The sequence below is a fragment of the Haematobia irritans genome, chromosome 3 (assembly GCF_050003625.1).
Source record: "Haematobia irritans isolate KBUSLIRL chromosome 3, ASM5000362v1, whole genome shotgun sequence".
Classification (NCBI taxonomy): Eukaryota; Metazoa; Arthropoda; class Insecta; order Diptera; family Muscidae; genus Haematobia; species Haematobia irritans.
This window is the reverse complement of record NC_134399.1, coordinates 58,866,816-58,880,941: the sequence shown is the minus strand read 5'-3', so window position 1 is coordinate 58,880,941 and position 14,126 is coordinate 58,866,816. Positions and strand designations below refer to the sequence as shown.

The 14,126-nt window shown below is 36.1% G+C and overlaps 1 long non-coding RNA gene across 1 annotated transcript; it reads left to right on the top strand.

The window, feature by feature from the left end:
- The first annotated feature begins 13,029 nt into the window (after positions 1-13,029).
- LOC142228716 (uncharacterized) lies at positions 13,030-13,381 on the top strand. Its single transcript, XR_012720248.1, has 2 exons — positions 13,030-13,133; positions 13,204-13,381. It is a non-coding gene; the product is annotated as an uncharacterized LOC142228716 (long non-coding RNA).
- Positions 13,382-14,126: the final 745 nt, after the last annotated feature.

Sequence of the window (14,126 nt, the reverse complement as noted above, 5' to 3'; positions counted from 1 at the left end):
ACTTCTTAACACCGTGTTCTCTAAGTTAGTCCATACGCGGTATACGAGTATATTAAACAAATAAGGCCTATTAAATACGTAAATAATTCAGTTTGACAAAATTTTCTATAGTAATAAAATTTTGAAAAAATTTTCTATAGTAATAAAATTTTGAAAAAATTTTCTATAGTAATAAAATTTTCTATAGAAATAAAATGTTGGTAGATTATTTTTGGGGATCGGCTATATATAACTATTATTATTTTATATTTCAACCGTCGAACGGAACGGACGTGTTTTTTAATAGCGGATAAAATCATCGTAATAAGTACCTACTACGAATTTCAAGTGTGGTGGGATATTAGGCCACCATGCAGAGAAATTCAAAGACATCCACTGGGTTGCTAACTTCAGGGCCCAGTGGACGGGTATCGACTGAAGTTATAAATTTGGGCAATGACCAAGAGTTAGGCCCAATTAGTCGACCTGTAGACGGGTCGACAGGTGGCGACAATTTGACAAGTCGGACCTTTTCCAAGGTAACGGCATCAAAAGGAGGTAATCCCTCACGAAAGAGATTCAAAGAACGCAGAAATGCTTTGTTTATCCTAAAGAAATTAGGATCAGTCGACCCAAGCACGTTGTCGGCTAAACAAAGCGATTCCTTAAAATGGGCTCAAGGAATTCTTGAGGCTGGAAAAAGGGAACGATCACCGGATGAGCTGCCATCCTCCAAAAGGGATCAACGATCGTTTGCCTCAGTTGCTAAAGACAGCCTTGTGATGGCTATCATAAATAAAGGAGCATTGGACGGTATGGTTCCAAAGCAAAAATGGGGGGAAATTGAGAATGCTTTGTCTGGCGTCTACTCACAGGTGCTGGAAAAGTTTCCCGGTCCAGATCCTCGACACCAAGAGGCTGGTTGGTATCAAGGACGATTTAAGCTAGTCGCATTTGAGGACCAGAGGTCTATAGAATGTTTTAAAGCTGCTCTGATACTAATTGGTGAAGTTTGGGAAGGAGCTGCTCTAGAGTTAGTCGAGAAGAAAGACATACCGGCTAGACCAAGAGCACATGCGTGGATACCTGCAAACCCTCCTGACCCTGAATCTATTTTAAATAGACTGAAACAATGCAATCCAGATCTTCCAACAGCTGATTGGAAGGTTGGCCGTTTGGATGAAGTGGATGGGCCAAGACGGCATGCAGTGTTTATATTGAACACTCAGTCTTTGCCACATCTAGCAAAGTCCCAGGGCCGTGTATGTTATGGCTTTCATTATATCCAAATGAAGGTGTATAAAAACGATCAGCTAAAGGATTCAGAAATGGACAAGCCTCTGTCTGAATCAGAAGTAAGCGGATCCTCTTGCGAAGTCGAGGGGGATACCAAGACATTTGAAGACATGGATAGATACCGTATGCGTGAGGAGGCTTCTACTGCCTCAGAACTCACCAAAGTTGAACCTATGGTTATTGCGAGAGTCACCGATATCTCTGAAGAGGACATTCTTGATGACTCGATTGAAGCGGCTGATGTGACGGTTGTTGAAAATCTCGATGGTCCTACGGATCCTCCAGATAAATCTTCATCATTGTAAGGCTGCATGTGCTGCCTTAAAAGTTCTCCTGATGAAAGGGGACATAGATATAGTTCTTATTTAAGAACCATATGTTTATAAAAACAAAATATGTGAATTAAGTACTCCGGGGTTCAAACTATTGCAGTATACTGGTAATGATGTAATTCGAGCCTGTATAATTGCTAAAAACGAGCTCAATTTGTTTCTGCTTCCTTCAATGTGCAATACAGACACTGTCGTTGCAAGTTTAGAAATAGACAAATGCAAATATTGGGTATCTTCGGTCTACATGGGACATGACAGGGAGACTCATTATGGGATGCGATGCGAATGCGCATCATAGTATATGGGGAAGTAGTGATACTAATGCAAGGGGAGAGTCGCTAATAGAGTTTGTTTTGCGTACTAATCTGGTAGTTTGCAACAAGGGAGATGTCCCAACCTTTGTCACTAAAAACAGGCAAGAGGTTTTGGACATCACCTTGGCCTCGCAAGAACTGAATGAAATGATATCTGAGTGGCAGGTTTTAAGTGAACACAGCTTCTCAGATCATCGCTACATCAGTTTCAAATTTGATGTTCATATCACCAAGATCATATTTCCGCCAAATGTTAGGAAAGCTGACTGGAATAGGTATAGGGAATCGTTCAATATGATGATACCGGAAATAACAGAGACAAATATGAGAAATGTGCAAGATATCGAACACGCAGTGGAGCGGATTACTAAGGCCTTCAACATCTCACTGAAAGCTGCATGCCCTAGAGGAAAGCCAAGGGGGAAACATCGACCACCATGGTGGTCTACGGAATTAAGTAATATGAGGAAATCCTGCAGGAAGCTCTTTAACAAGGCAAAGTCCACCAGAGCCCCTGAGGACTGGGACGCTTACAAGAAGAATCTGAGAGGATACAAGCGAGAACTGAGAAAGGCTCAGCATAACTCTTGGAATGCTTACTGCAGCAGTATTGAGAATACGTCCGAGGCTTCCAGACTACGGAAGGTTCTAGCATCCACCATCTCCGCTCCAGGTTTCATTAAAACATCGGAGGGCAATTGGACAACGTCCAGTGAGGAGACGCTGGAGGTACTATTGGACACACATTTTCCTGGAAATCAGACGGTTGAACCATGTACTGGCGGTGCCACAGTTGCTCAGCGGTCGTTTCCTGTCGAGGAAATTGTATCGGAAACTAGAATAAGATGGGCGCTAAATAGCTTTGGACCATTCAAATCCCCTGGACCTGATGGAATTACTCCGGCGGAGTTACAAGCTGTAACTGACAAAATTATCCCCTGGTTGTCGGTGATATATAAAGGATGTATCAACTTATCATATATCCCAGGAAAGTGGAGGGAAACAAAAGTCGTTTTCATACCTAAAGCGGGAAAAGCCTCTCACTTGAGGGCGAAGGATTTCCGACCAATCAGCTTATCCTCATTCCTACTTAAGACTCTGGAGAGGATGATAGATATTTATCTTAGAACTAGCATCGATTCAAGTTTGTTCTCGAAACGACAGCATGCATACTCGAAGGGCAGGTCTACTGAGACCGCACTACATGAACTAGTCAGCTTTATTGAAAGCTCACTATCTGTCAAAGAATACACAATCATGGCGTTTCTAGACATCGAAGTGCGTTCAATAATGTCCATCCGAGCTCGATATTAAATGGACTGACAACTCTGAATGTTGATCCATGTATACTCAGGCTGTTAGACGAACTGCTAATGAAGAGACCTATTTCAGCCACACTAGGACAAGCAAACATACAAAAGTATGTGAACAGAGGCACTCCTCAAGGAGGAGTTCTATCACCTCTTCTTTGGAATGTTGCTATAAACGACCTTCTGGTTTCCCTAGAAAAAGAAAGGATACAAGTGGTGGCATACGCAGATGATGTGGCGCTAGCAGTCAGGGGAAAATTCCCATCAACAATTAGAGATATTATACAGAGAGCCCTCCGGATGACTGAGAAATGGGCGAAAGATAATGGTCTTGGGGTAAATCCTGCAAAGACAGAAATAGTCATGTACTGCAAAGATCGCAAAACTCCCACAGTTAGGCCCATTTCCTTAGGGGGTATTGAAATTCCCTTTAGGGAGTGTGCAAAATACCTTGGCGTTAGTTTGGACAGGAAGCTGAACTTTAAGCTTAATATTGAAGAAAGGGCGAGGAAAGCAACGGTAGCTTTATACTCGTGCAAAAAGGCAATAGGGAAAAAGTGGGGACTGAAACCAAAAATTGTACATTGGCTATACACGGCAGTGGTTAGACCTATAATGCTATATGGTGTTGTAGTCTGGTGGCCGGCACTTCAGCAACCGACAGGTTTAGATAAAGTTCAGCGTATGGCGTGCTTGTGTATCTCAGGTGCATTCAGCAAGACAGGAACAAACTCCCTTAATGTCATACTGCATATATTGCCTTTAGACATTTTGGCCAAACAGTCAGCTGCAACAACGGCTGTGCGGTTGCGCGAGCTATCGCTGTGGTCGGAAAAAAGTTACGGTCACAGTTCGGTCCTCAAAATAATGCCAGATGTGCCTAACGTAGTGGATTACACTTTGGCGAGTCCACTTTTCGACAAAAAGTTTGAGACTCTAATTCCCAACAGTGAGGCGTGGTGTACACGGACCCCGGGGAATAAAAGATATATAGATTTCTACACTGATGGCTCCAAATTGGATGGCCAAGTGGGTTTCGGAGTATATTCTAAAGATCTGGAACTTCGAATAGCGAAAAGATTACCTGATCACTGTAGTGTTTTTCAGGCTGAAATATTAGCAATAAGAGAGGTGGCGAATTGGCTGAGAAGTAATATTCCAAAAAATGTGGGCATTAATATATACTCAGACAGTCAACCTGCAATAAAATCCTTGGACTCTGTGTTCCTCAACTCGAAAACGGCCATCGATTGCCGCTAATCTCTCAATGAGATGGCTGAGCAGTACAATATTCACCTAATATGGGTGCCTGGCCATAGGAACATACCGGGGAACTGCGAAGCGGATGAGTTGGCAAGGCTAGGGACTACCTTACATATTCCAGGGGAACTAGAATTTGTTGGTATGCCCCTAGCTACCTGCAAGCTCATGCTGCGTGAGAAGGCTGTTATGATGGCAAATGTTCGATGGGAGAATTGCAAGGGTTGTAACGACACCAAGCAAATATGGCCCCATTTCAACTTAAACCGCACACTAGATATGCTAATGTTCTCGAGACGTCAGATATCACTCCTGATATCTGCTATAACGGGTCGCTGCCTGATAGGAGATTTTGCAAAAACTATTGGCGCGAAGTATAATGACTATTGTATGAGCTGTCATGATGCGGAGGAAAAAGAATCAATTAAACACCTCTTGTGTGAGTGTCCTGCATTTTGTGTAAAGCTCAAGCAACTTTTAGGAGCATGTAAATAGCTTCAGATTACTGGCGGATCTGGAAAACGTTAACTTAAGCAGTCTGCTAATATTTTTGGAACAATCTGGTTGGTTCAACAAAGAAAAATAATCAAGAAGGTTCAGCGGTTAAAACTAGAAGTGCCCATATGTAATAGGTACTTTTAGTTAATGTGGTATCACAATGGACTGAATAGTCTAAGTGAGCCTGAATCTTAATCGGGCTGCCACTTTAACCTAACCTAACCTATATATAACTATAGACCGATATGGACCAATTTTGGCATGGTTGTTAGCGGCCATATACTAGCGTAATGTACCCTATTTCACCACGTACTAAATTTCAACCGGGTCGGATGAATTTTTCTCCCCCAATAGCTCCGGAGGTCAAATCTGGGGATCGGTTTAAATGGGGGTTATATATAATTAAGACCGGTATGGACCAATTTTTGCATGGTTGTTCGAGACCATATACTAACATTACGTACCAAATTTCAACCGCATCGGATGAATTTTGGTCATCCATGAGGCTCCGGAGGTCAAATCTGGGGATCGGTTTATATGAGGGCTATATATAGTTATGTACCGATGTGAACCAATTTTTGCATGGTTGTTTGAGACCATGTACCAAATTTCAGTCGGATTAGGTGAAATTTGTTTCTCTTAGAGGCTCCGCAAGCCAAATCTGGGGATTGATTTATATGGGGCTATATATGATTACGAACCGATATGGACCAATGTTTGCCTGTTTGTTAAAGATCATATAATAACACCATGCACCAAAATTCAGTCGGATCGGATGAAATTTGCTTCTCTTAGACGCTCCGCAGGCCAAATCTGGGGATCGGTTTACATGGAGGCTATATATAATTATGGACCGATTTGGACCAATTTTTGCATGGCTGTGAGAGACCCTATACTAACACCATGTACCAAATTTCAACCGCATCGGATGAATTTTGCTCCTCCAAGAGTCTCCGAAAGCCAAATCTGAGCGTCGGTTTATATGGGGTCCGATATGGCCCATTTGCAATACCATCCGACCTACATCAATAAACAACTACTTGTGCAAAGTTTCAAGTCGATAGCTTGTTTCGTTCGGAAGTTAGCGTGATTTCAACAGACGGACGGACGGACATGCTTAGATCGACTCAGAATTTCACCACGAATCAGAATATATGTACTTTATGGGGTATTATAGCAATATTTCGATGTGTTACAAACGGAATAACAAAGTTAATATACCCCCCTATGGTGGAGGGTATACAAATATTGTCCTAATGAAGCAAAGATTAATTTACTTCATACCAGGTATACCGGTATGAAGTGAGCGTCCAGATACAAATGTGTTGATAGGGAACATTTTTTGTGAACGGGCCCTTATTTTGTTTTGTTTGTTTGCTATGACATCTGTGAAAAATATTTAGTGCACATGAAGTCATTTAACAGCCAACATCATATTTTTTCATCGTGTTAAAAATGTACCAGAAAGTGATGATTTGCGGAAAGCATTAATGTCTTGTTTTCATTTGAAAAAAAGTGCTCCAGAGTCGCATCGAATACTCGTCGAGGGATATGGTGACCATGTTCTATCAGAAGCAACATGCAACAGATGCTTTCAACGGTTCAGAAATAATGATTTTGATGTGAGAAATGAAGAACATGGAAGACCACAAAAAAAGTTTGAAGACGCCGAGTTGCAAACGATATTGGATGGAGAGTCATAAGCAGCAATATTAAATATTGCACAACAAACAATTTCTGATCATTTGAAAGATATGGGAAAGAGCCATTTCATACCGGTATACGAGGTAAAATAAATTTGTCTTTAATATCAAGATTTAAGTTAATTTAGGGTCGTTTTGTACAGACAGACAACTCAACAAAATGTCGAAAGTGGCAACGTCAAATGTAGACATTTTCATAAATGCAAAAGTCAAAAAAATTACTTTCAAAATTTAAAAAGTCGAAAAGACATCTCTTTAGTGTTATTACAATCCCTAGATTCGCTATACTCTTTGAAAGATAGTCAAGAATGTGATTCTATCAGACTCTTGGGGGTTAAAGGACAAATAAATCGATTCCAGATAAAAAGATTATGAATTCCTTTGAATATTAAATTTTTCTAAATAAACGTGGATATCTAAATATGGTAACCATCCTAATCTATACGGCGGCTACTGTTATGTAGAATGTACGTGTGATGGAAGAATAAACCACGGACTTTATGCAATTCATACGAATGCTTCTGGTTTAGAGTTTTGGTGACAATCACACATTTTTGATCATTTCTTCTTCTTCGTGTTCTCCTTGTGTGTTCACCTGAACGTCTTCATATACAAAACGGGAAGTGATAATGCCTAAGTAACGGTCTTCATCGCAGAAAAGAAGAAAAAGAAAAGGAAAGAAAAGAAAAAGGTAAGAGCCATCAAATCATTCAGTCAGTCAGTCAATCATTTCTTCATTATGATAATCACCTGCAAGAGGTAATGGAAACGCAGCACCATGTGCCCATATGTGTCGGCCATGTAAACCAATGTGGTCAGTCATATTGGAAAATAGAATTTCCGTTAAATCTCCAATGGCCAATGGGTTGGGTTTTCATAACAAAACTTCCGCCTCTGGCTAATGTAGGAAACCAAGATGGATCTTTTAAAAAAATCTTCACCTTAACAGGCCAATCAATTACCTTACTACATATCTTTCTGGTATGGAGAGCCTGAATTGGTGTTGCTGTGGTTACATCTGTTTCGTGGTTTGATTGCATTTGCTCATATTGAAGGAAGTCTTCAAAGAAATTTTCCCATTGCCTTGATTTTAAGTCATGCTCCAGTATTGTTGGTTGGATATTAAATTTTGAAAATTTTTTCTCGTGGTCTTTCTTTTCAATTTTAAATGAACATTTACGCACAAAAACTTCCTGAATCTGTACAGCACTTCTCTTATTCACATGTTCACTTCAAAACTAGGTAGCATGTTTGTTCCGCTTAGGAGTTTTCAAAACTGATACCAGAAAATATTCATTTTTTTATTTCGTTTTAACACCATACCCTACACTAAGTTGCATATAGTTCCAATATCCAAATGTAAAGATGTTATCTTAGGTTAGACTAGATAAGATATATAAAAGGGTGGCTGATTGTAATGCAACAATATAAAGCGCTATATTTATATTTTATTGTTCAAAAGCAAACAATTTCGGAAATAACATCAAATTTTAAACTCAGATTAGATTTCTTCGAATTGGCTTGTCCCAAGTGCAAAAGTCCAAGGGATTGTGATTTTGATGACCATTGTGCGGCAGAAATGAAGGGTTGAAGTATGCTAATTGCGGTGGTACTCAATCTTGTTGGAATGTCCATGGTCTGCAGTAGAGTTGTGCACACTCACGACGGAAAAGTCTTACTCACGCACGATATTGTTTGGTAGGACTCACGCTCACTCACGAGGAAAATGTCGTGACTCACGTAAAATATCGTGGCTCACGAAAAATACCGTGACTCACGAATAGTTTTATGAGTAATTTACCTTAGCGACGTGTCTGAAATCATGAGCATTATTCAAATCGAGACAGTTATTACACTCTTAACATCCCAGGTATCACTGAAATTGTAAATGAGTTTAACTCTTAAGCGTTTTATGTTGGTGAGCAGGATTATTTTCGTGAGCGTAATTCTTTACTCACGCACACTCACGAAGATATATCACTCATGAGTTACGAAAATGTTCGTGAGTCACAACAATTTTGTGTCACGAGCATACCTCTAGTCTGCAGTCTACTCAATTTGGAATGGCAACTGGTCACCTTCAAAACAAACCAAAAAATTTTCACAATTTTATTTCTATCGAAAATTTTGTCAAAATTTTATTTATTTTTATTTATGTACAGAAAATTTATGAAGTTTTGGCGTTGTTTTAATTTGGAGCAATACTAGTTTGTTCCCACTTGTTCAAATTAATTGCAATAGAAACGAAGCAGCCAATGCAGTTTCTTTCAATTTGCTTTGTTGCTATAGTTAAGGAATGATAGGTTAGGTTAGGTGGCAGCCCGATGTATCAGGCTCACTTAGACTATTCAGTCCATTGTGATACCACATTGGTAAACTTCTCTCTTATCACTGAGTACTGCCCGATTCCATGTTAAGCTCAATGACAAGGGACCTCCTTTTTATAGCCGAGTCCGAACGGCGTTCCACATTGCAGTGAAACCACTTAGAGAAGCTTTGAAACCTTCAGAAATTTTAGATGACCATACATTTCGATTATAATCATCATTAAATTTAAGATTATAGAATTAGACTCCAACATTATCTAATATTTCAAAATTAAGCAATGCAAATCCGATAACTTTTATTACAAATTGCATGAACAAAATACGGATCAAACCCGAAGTCACAGGCCTGAGGACATCGAGGATTACAGATGGTGAGTCCAATTATTCTTCCCTTTTTATCGATATTTGCATTCTTTCAATACATAATACAATAATTAAATTCAAATTAATGATTACAATCACTTTCTTAAACACTAATTATTAATTATTTCTTTTAACTATTTTTATTATTATTAACTAAAATTATATTAACTTTTATTATTTATTCTAAATACTTAGTCGCCATTCCTTTCGCGGAATCATTTTATTCATTTCCTTGTAATTTGTCAAATCCAGTCAATTTTTGATGTAAATTTTCAATAATAATTATGTTTTAGAATTCAGTGATTTCTTAATTCGCGAAAAAGGCGTTGGTAAAGGCGGTAGAGGACCCTAGGGCTGACAAAATACATAGTCAGTATGGTAGGGTGGGATTATGAGAATTGGCAGCAAAACAACATCTAATGCTGCAACTCATCTTGTACATCACTCACAAATTATTTGTTCTTCTTCTTTTTTTCTATCTTAATTTTTCTACCAAAGAGCTACCTTACATTTTAACTTTTATGGAAACGTTTCCGAACCTACTCTCAACGAGAAAGAACCGCCCCAAGACTGAGTTTTTTTTGACAAAATTTTCTATAGAATATTTTGCAAAATTTTATTTCTATAGAAAATTTTGTTTGTTACACAAAATTTTTTTTTCAAAATTTTATTTCTCTTGATAGTTTTATTTCTATAAAAATTTAAGTCAAAATTTTATTTCTATAGAAAATTTTGCCAACATTTTATAGTAATAGAAAATTTGGTCAAAATTTTATTTCTATAGAAAATTTTATTTCTATAGAAAATTTTATTTCTATAGAAAATTTTGTCAAAATTTTATTTCTATAGAAAATTTTGTCAAAATTTTATTTCTATAGAAAATTTAGTCAAAATTTTGTTTCTGTAGAATATTTTGCAGAATTTTATTTACTACACAAAAAATTTTTCTGAAATTGTATTTTGATTGATATTTTTTTCAAAATTTTATTTCTGTAAGAAAAAAATTGTCAAATTTTATTTCTATAGCAAATTTTCTCAAATTTTTTTTTTCTTACTGATGATTACAGATACTCACTGCTACAAAAAATGTATTCAAAATTTTGTTACTATAGAAATATTTTTTTCTATATAAAATTTTATTTCTATAGAAAATTTAGTCTAAATTTTGTTTCTATAGAATATTTAATTTAATTTTATTTTAATTTTATTTCTATAGAAAATTTTGCAAAATTTTGTTTGTTACACAATTTTTTTTAAATTGTATTTCTATTGATAATTTTTTCAAACTTTTATTTCTATAAAAAATTTTGCCAAAATTTTATTTCTATAAAAATTGTATTCAAAATTTTATTTCTATATATTTGGTCAAAATTTGATTTCTATAGAAAATTTTGCCAAAATTTTACTAGAGTACAAATTTTTTTACTAGAGTACAATAATGTACTTCGTACAACAACAGTCTCGAATGCACGCATCATAGCTGATCAATGCATTTTGAAACAAACAGACTGAATAAAAACAAAAACAAAAAAAATTTATTTCAATTCAATTCAATATTTATTCATAATCTATAAGCCCTAAAAGGGCCAAATCGATTACAGAGTAATGAATTATGGCACTAAGAAAATTCTCTAGAAAATTTGGCAAAATTTTATCTACTAGATAAAAATTTTTCCAAAATTATATGCTCACTGATTGATACTCACTTCTAAGTCGAAAACTTGTAGAAATGACTCAAATTTTCAAATTTTTCAATGAATGAATCATAAATGCATTTTTGCGAAATTGTCTAAACAATTATAAATATTTCCCAAATATTGCCCGAGATTTTGTAGAAGTCTGATTTGAGATTTTATCAAAATGTAGATCTAAATACAAAGTTGTGCAGAGTATAATATAATCGGCCCGTCCGACTTTAGACTTTCCTTGCATTTTTATTTTTTGTTAAAATTGTGTTACGTCCCATAACGTTAGATTTAAATTTTAAGTACATAGATTTTGTAGAAGTATATACAATTTTGTCTAAATCGATTCAGATTCAAATTCATGCATATGGGAATATAAACCTTTATATAGCTCGCAACAAATTTAAAGGATTTGAGACAGTATCAATAATTTTGGTCCACAAATACATATGCTTTTGATATCTTCCCATATTATGATGGGTATTTATATCATTATTTTATTTATGAAAGTTTGCCCTAAATTTGAAATATAGAGTTCAATTGGCATCTAATGTGAAATTAAGACCTTTTTTTGCACACATAAATAAATACGATACTTTATATCGATCCACTTACGGTACCCCCACAATAGAACTACAACACGCACAGAAAAACCATGTTTGGACATGGTTGGCGCATCCATTTAATGCTTATCTAGAGCATGTAATTGCCGCGAAAACCATGTATTTTGTCTTTGTAAAAATAGTTTTCGAGCGGAGAAAAATTTATGGTGGCAATAAGCATTTGAATGGTTCTCAAATACCGCAAACATGTTCTATCATTTAAATGATAGAATTTGAGACCATTAAATGGTCGGGAAAATCATGTACCTGACCATTCAATTTTTTTTACTTTTTTACAGGGAAAAAAGTATTTTTATAGGTTAAGTATAGACATGTCTAGAACCATTACATGGCCATAAAGACCATTTACATTTTTTTCGTGACCATTTAATTTTTTAACTTGTTTGCAGCGAATAGTGATGACCAATCCTTACTCCAATCTGATCTGAATAGCATGTACAGATGGTGCTCATCAAATATGATGGAACTGAACATAAGGAAATGCAAGCATATCTCTTTTTATAGATTAAATTATATCGACACGAATTATAACTTGATTGGCACAACGCTTGAAACTGTTGAATCCTTTAAAGATCTTGGAATACTTTTGGATCGCATGCTAAATTTTAGATCTCACATTTCTATGACTGTAAATAAGGCCTATGGATCATTTGGATTTGTCAAGCGCTGGAGTAAGAAATTTTCTGACCCATTTGTTACAAGAAACTTATATACTTCACTTGTGCGTCCTATCCTGGAATATGGATCTGTAATTTGGGACCCACAGTACCAAATTCATTGCAATCGTATTGAATCTGTTCAGAAACAATTTTTACTGTTTTGTTTACGTCGGAATAACTGGACACCTCAAACCTTGCCGTCTTACAAAGAAAGACTATCGCTCATCAAATTACCTACACTGAAAAGTAGACGTACCATGCTGAATATCTGTTTTATGGTTGATTTAATTAACGGAAGATTTAAATCTGACTTCCTTATTAACAGCATATCATTCAATGTACCCTTTAGACCTACCCGCAACTTTGAACTGCTCCACATTGAATACTTTCGAACGAACTTTGAAAACAACGATCCACTTCGCCGTCTTTGTAAAGAATTCAATAAATTTTATTATTATCTTGATTTGTCAGAAGAGAAATACAATGTAAAGAAAAAGATAACATTATTATTAAATACTTGATATATTAACAAACAATATGTATATAATGTAATATATTACTGTTAGTCTGTAAGGGTTTAATCCATAGATGAAAATAAAAAAAAAAAAAAAAAAAAAAAAAAGAATTTTATAAAAAAATTGAGAAAGTACACACGATTTTCATTTTGCGCGTCAGTCGTGTGTTGTTTCTTGGAATGGACGGAGAATACGGATTTACTGTGTTTTCTGTTAATTTATTTATTCAGAAGTGGCACGTGGTTTTATGTGAACACAAAAGGGAAAGTGTAATTGAAAAAATGTACCTGTTTTTTGTTCTGCATTTTGCTATATGGTATCATTTATTTTTATTTGCAGTTACATGATGTCTGCGTTTGTACATTTGGCGGGCACGAAGTAAATATGGAATGATTACTTATTGTTGAAATTGAACCAAACTAGAGTGTGTAAAAATATGTGAAGTTTGCTTGCACGACATTATAAATACAAATAAACAATGAATTAGTTTATAAATAAATAAAAACAAATAAATAAAGTTGATTTTGTGTTTTCATTTCTCGAGTGGCGTCCTTTTTTCGACGACGAAAAAAGTGTTTTCATAAAAATCAAAACATTTTAGGTTGTGACCATGTTCTTTTAACTAAAAGAAAAACATTTTTGACGAATAACATAACATTTTAGATCGTGACCATTGTCTTTTAATGGAAACAAAATTCTTTTTATCAATATAATAACATTTTAGACGAAGACAATTGTATTTTTCTTAGAACCATGTTCATTGCGCCAACATGGTTGCAGGCTAAAATGTTACATGGTCGCCGCAAAAATAGCTGCTATCATATTATTTTGCTCTTCGAATATGATTGTGACAATCATGTTTCTTCTCTGCGTGAAATAAGTGGTATTAAAATGAGATTTAGTTATATTACCCGGAGTCGACTCCGGAGTCGGAGTCGAGCTGATTAAAAATGCTGGAGTCGGAGTCGAGCAAAATTGGCTCGACTCCACAGCCCTGTCCAGAACCATACTAATCGTGAATCCCGTAATTTACTCCAACCTTCCACTCAACCTAGAAGATGGCACACGATTTGTTGACTCGCTTTCATATATGAAAGCCTTAATTCCAATGAAACTTTTACAATAAATGTCCTAATTCAACTATATGATTCTTAGGATATTTTAATTTCTATAAATCTAATGGTGTCAATAAATAAGCAACTGGTTAGTCACTTCTTCATTATAGAGACTAGTTGTAGTATAAGTTAAGCATCGAATATGTA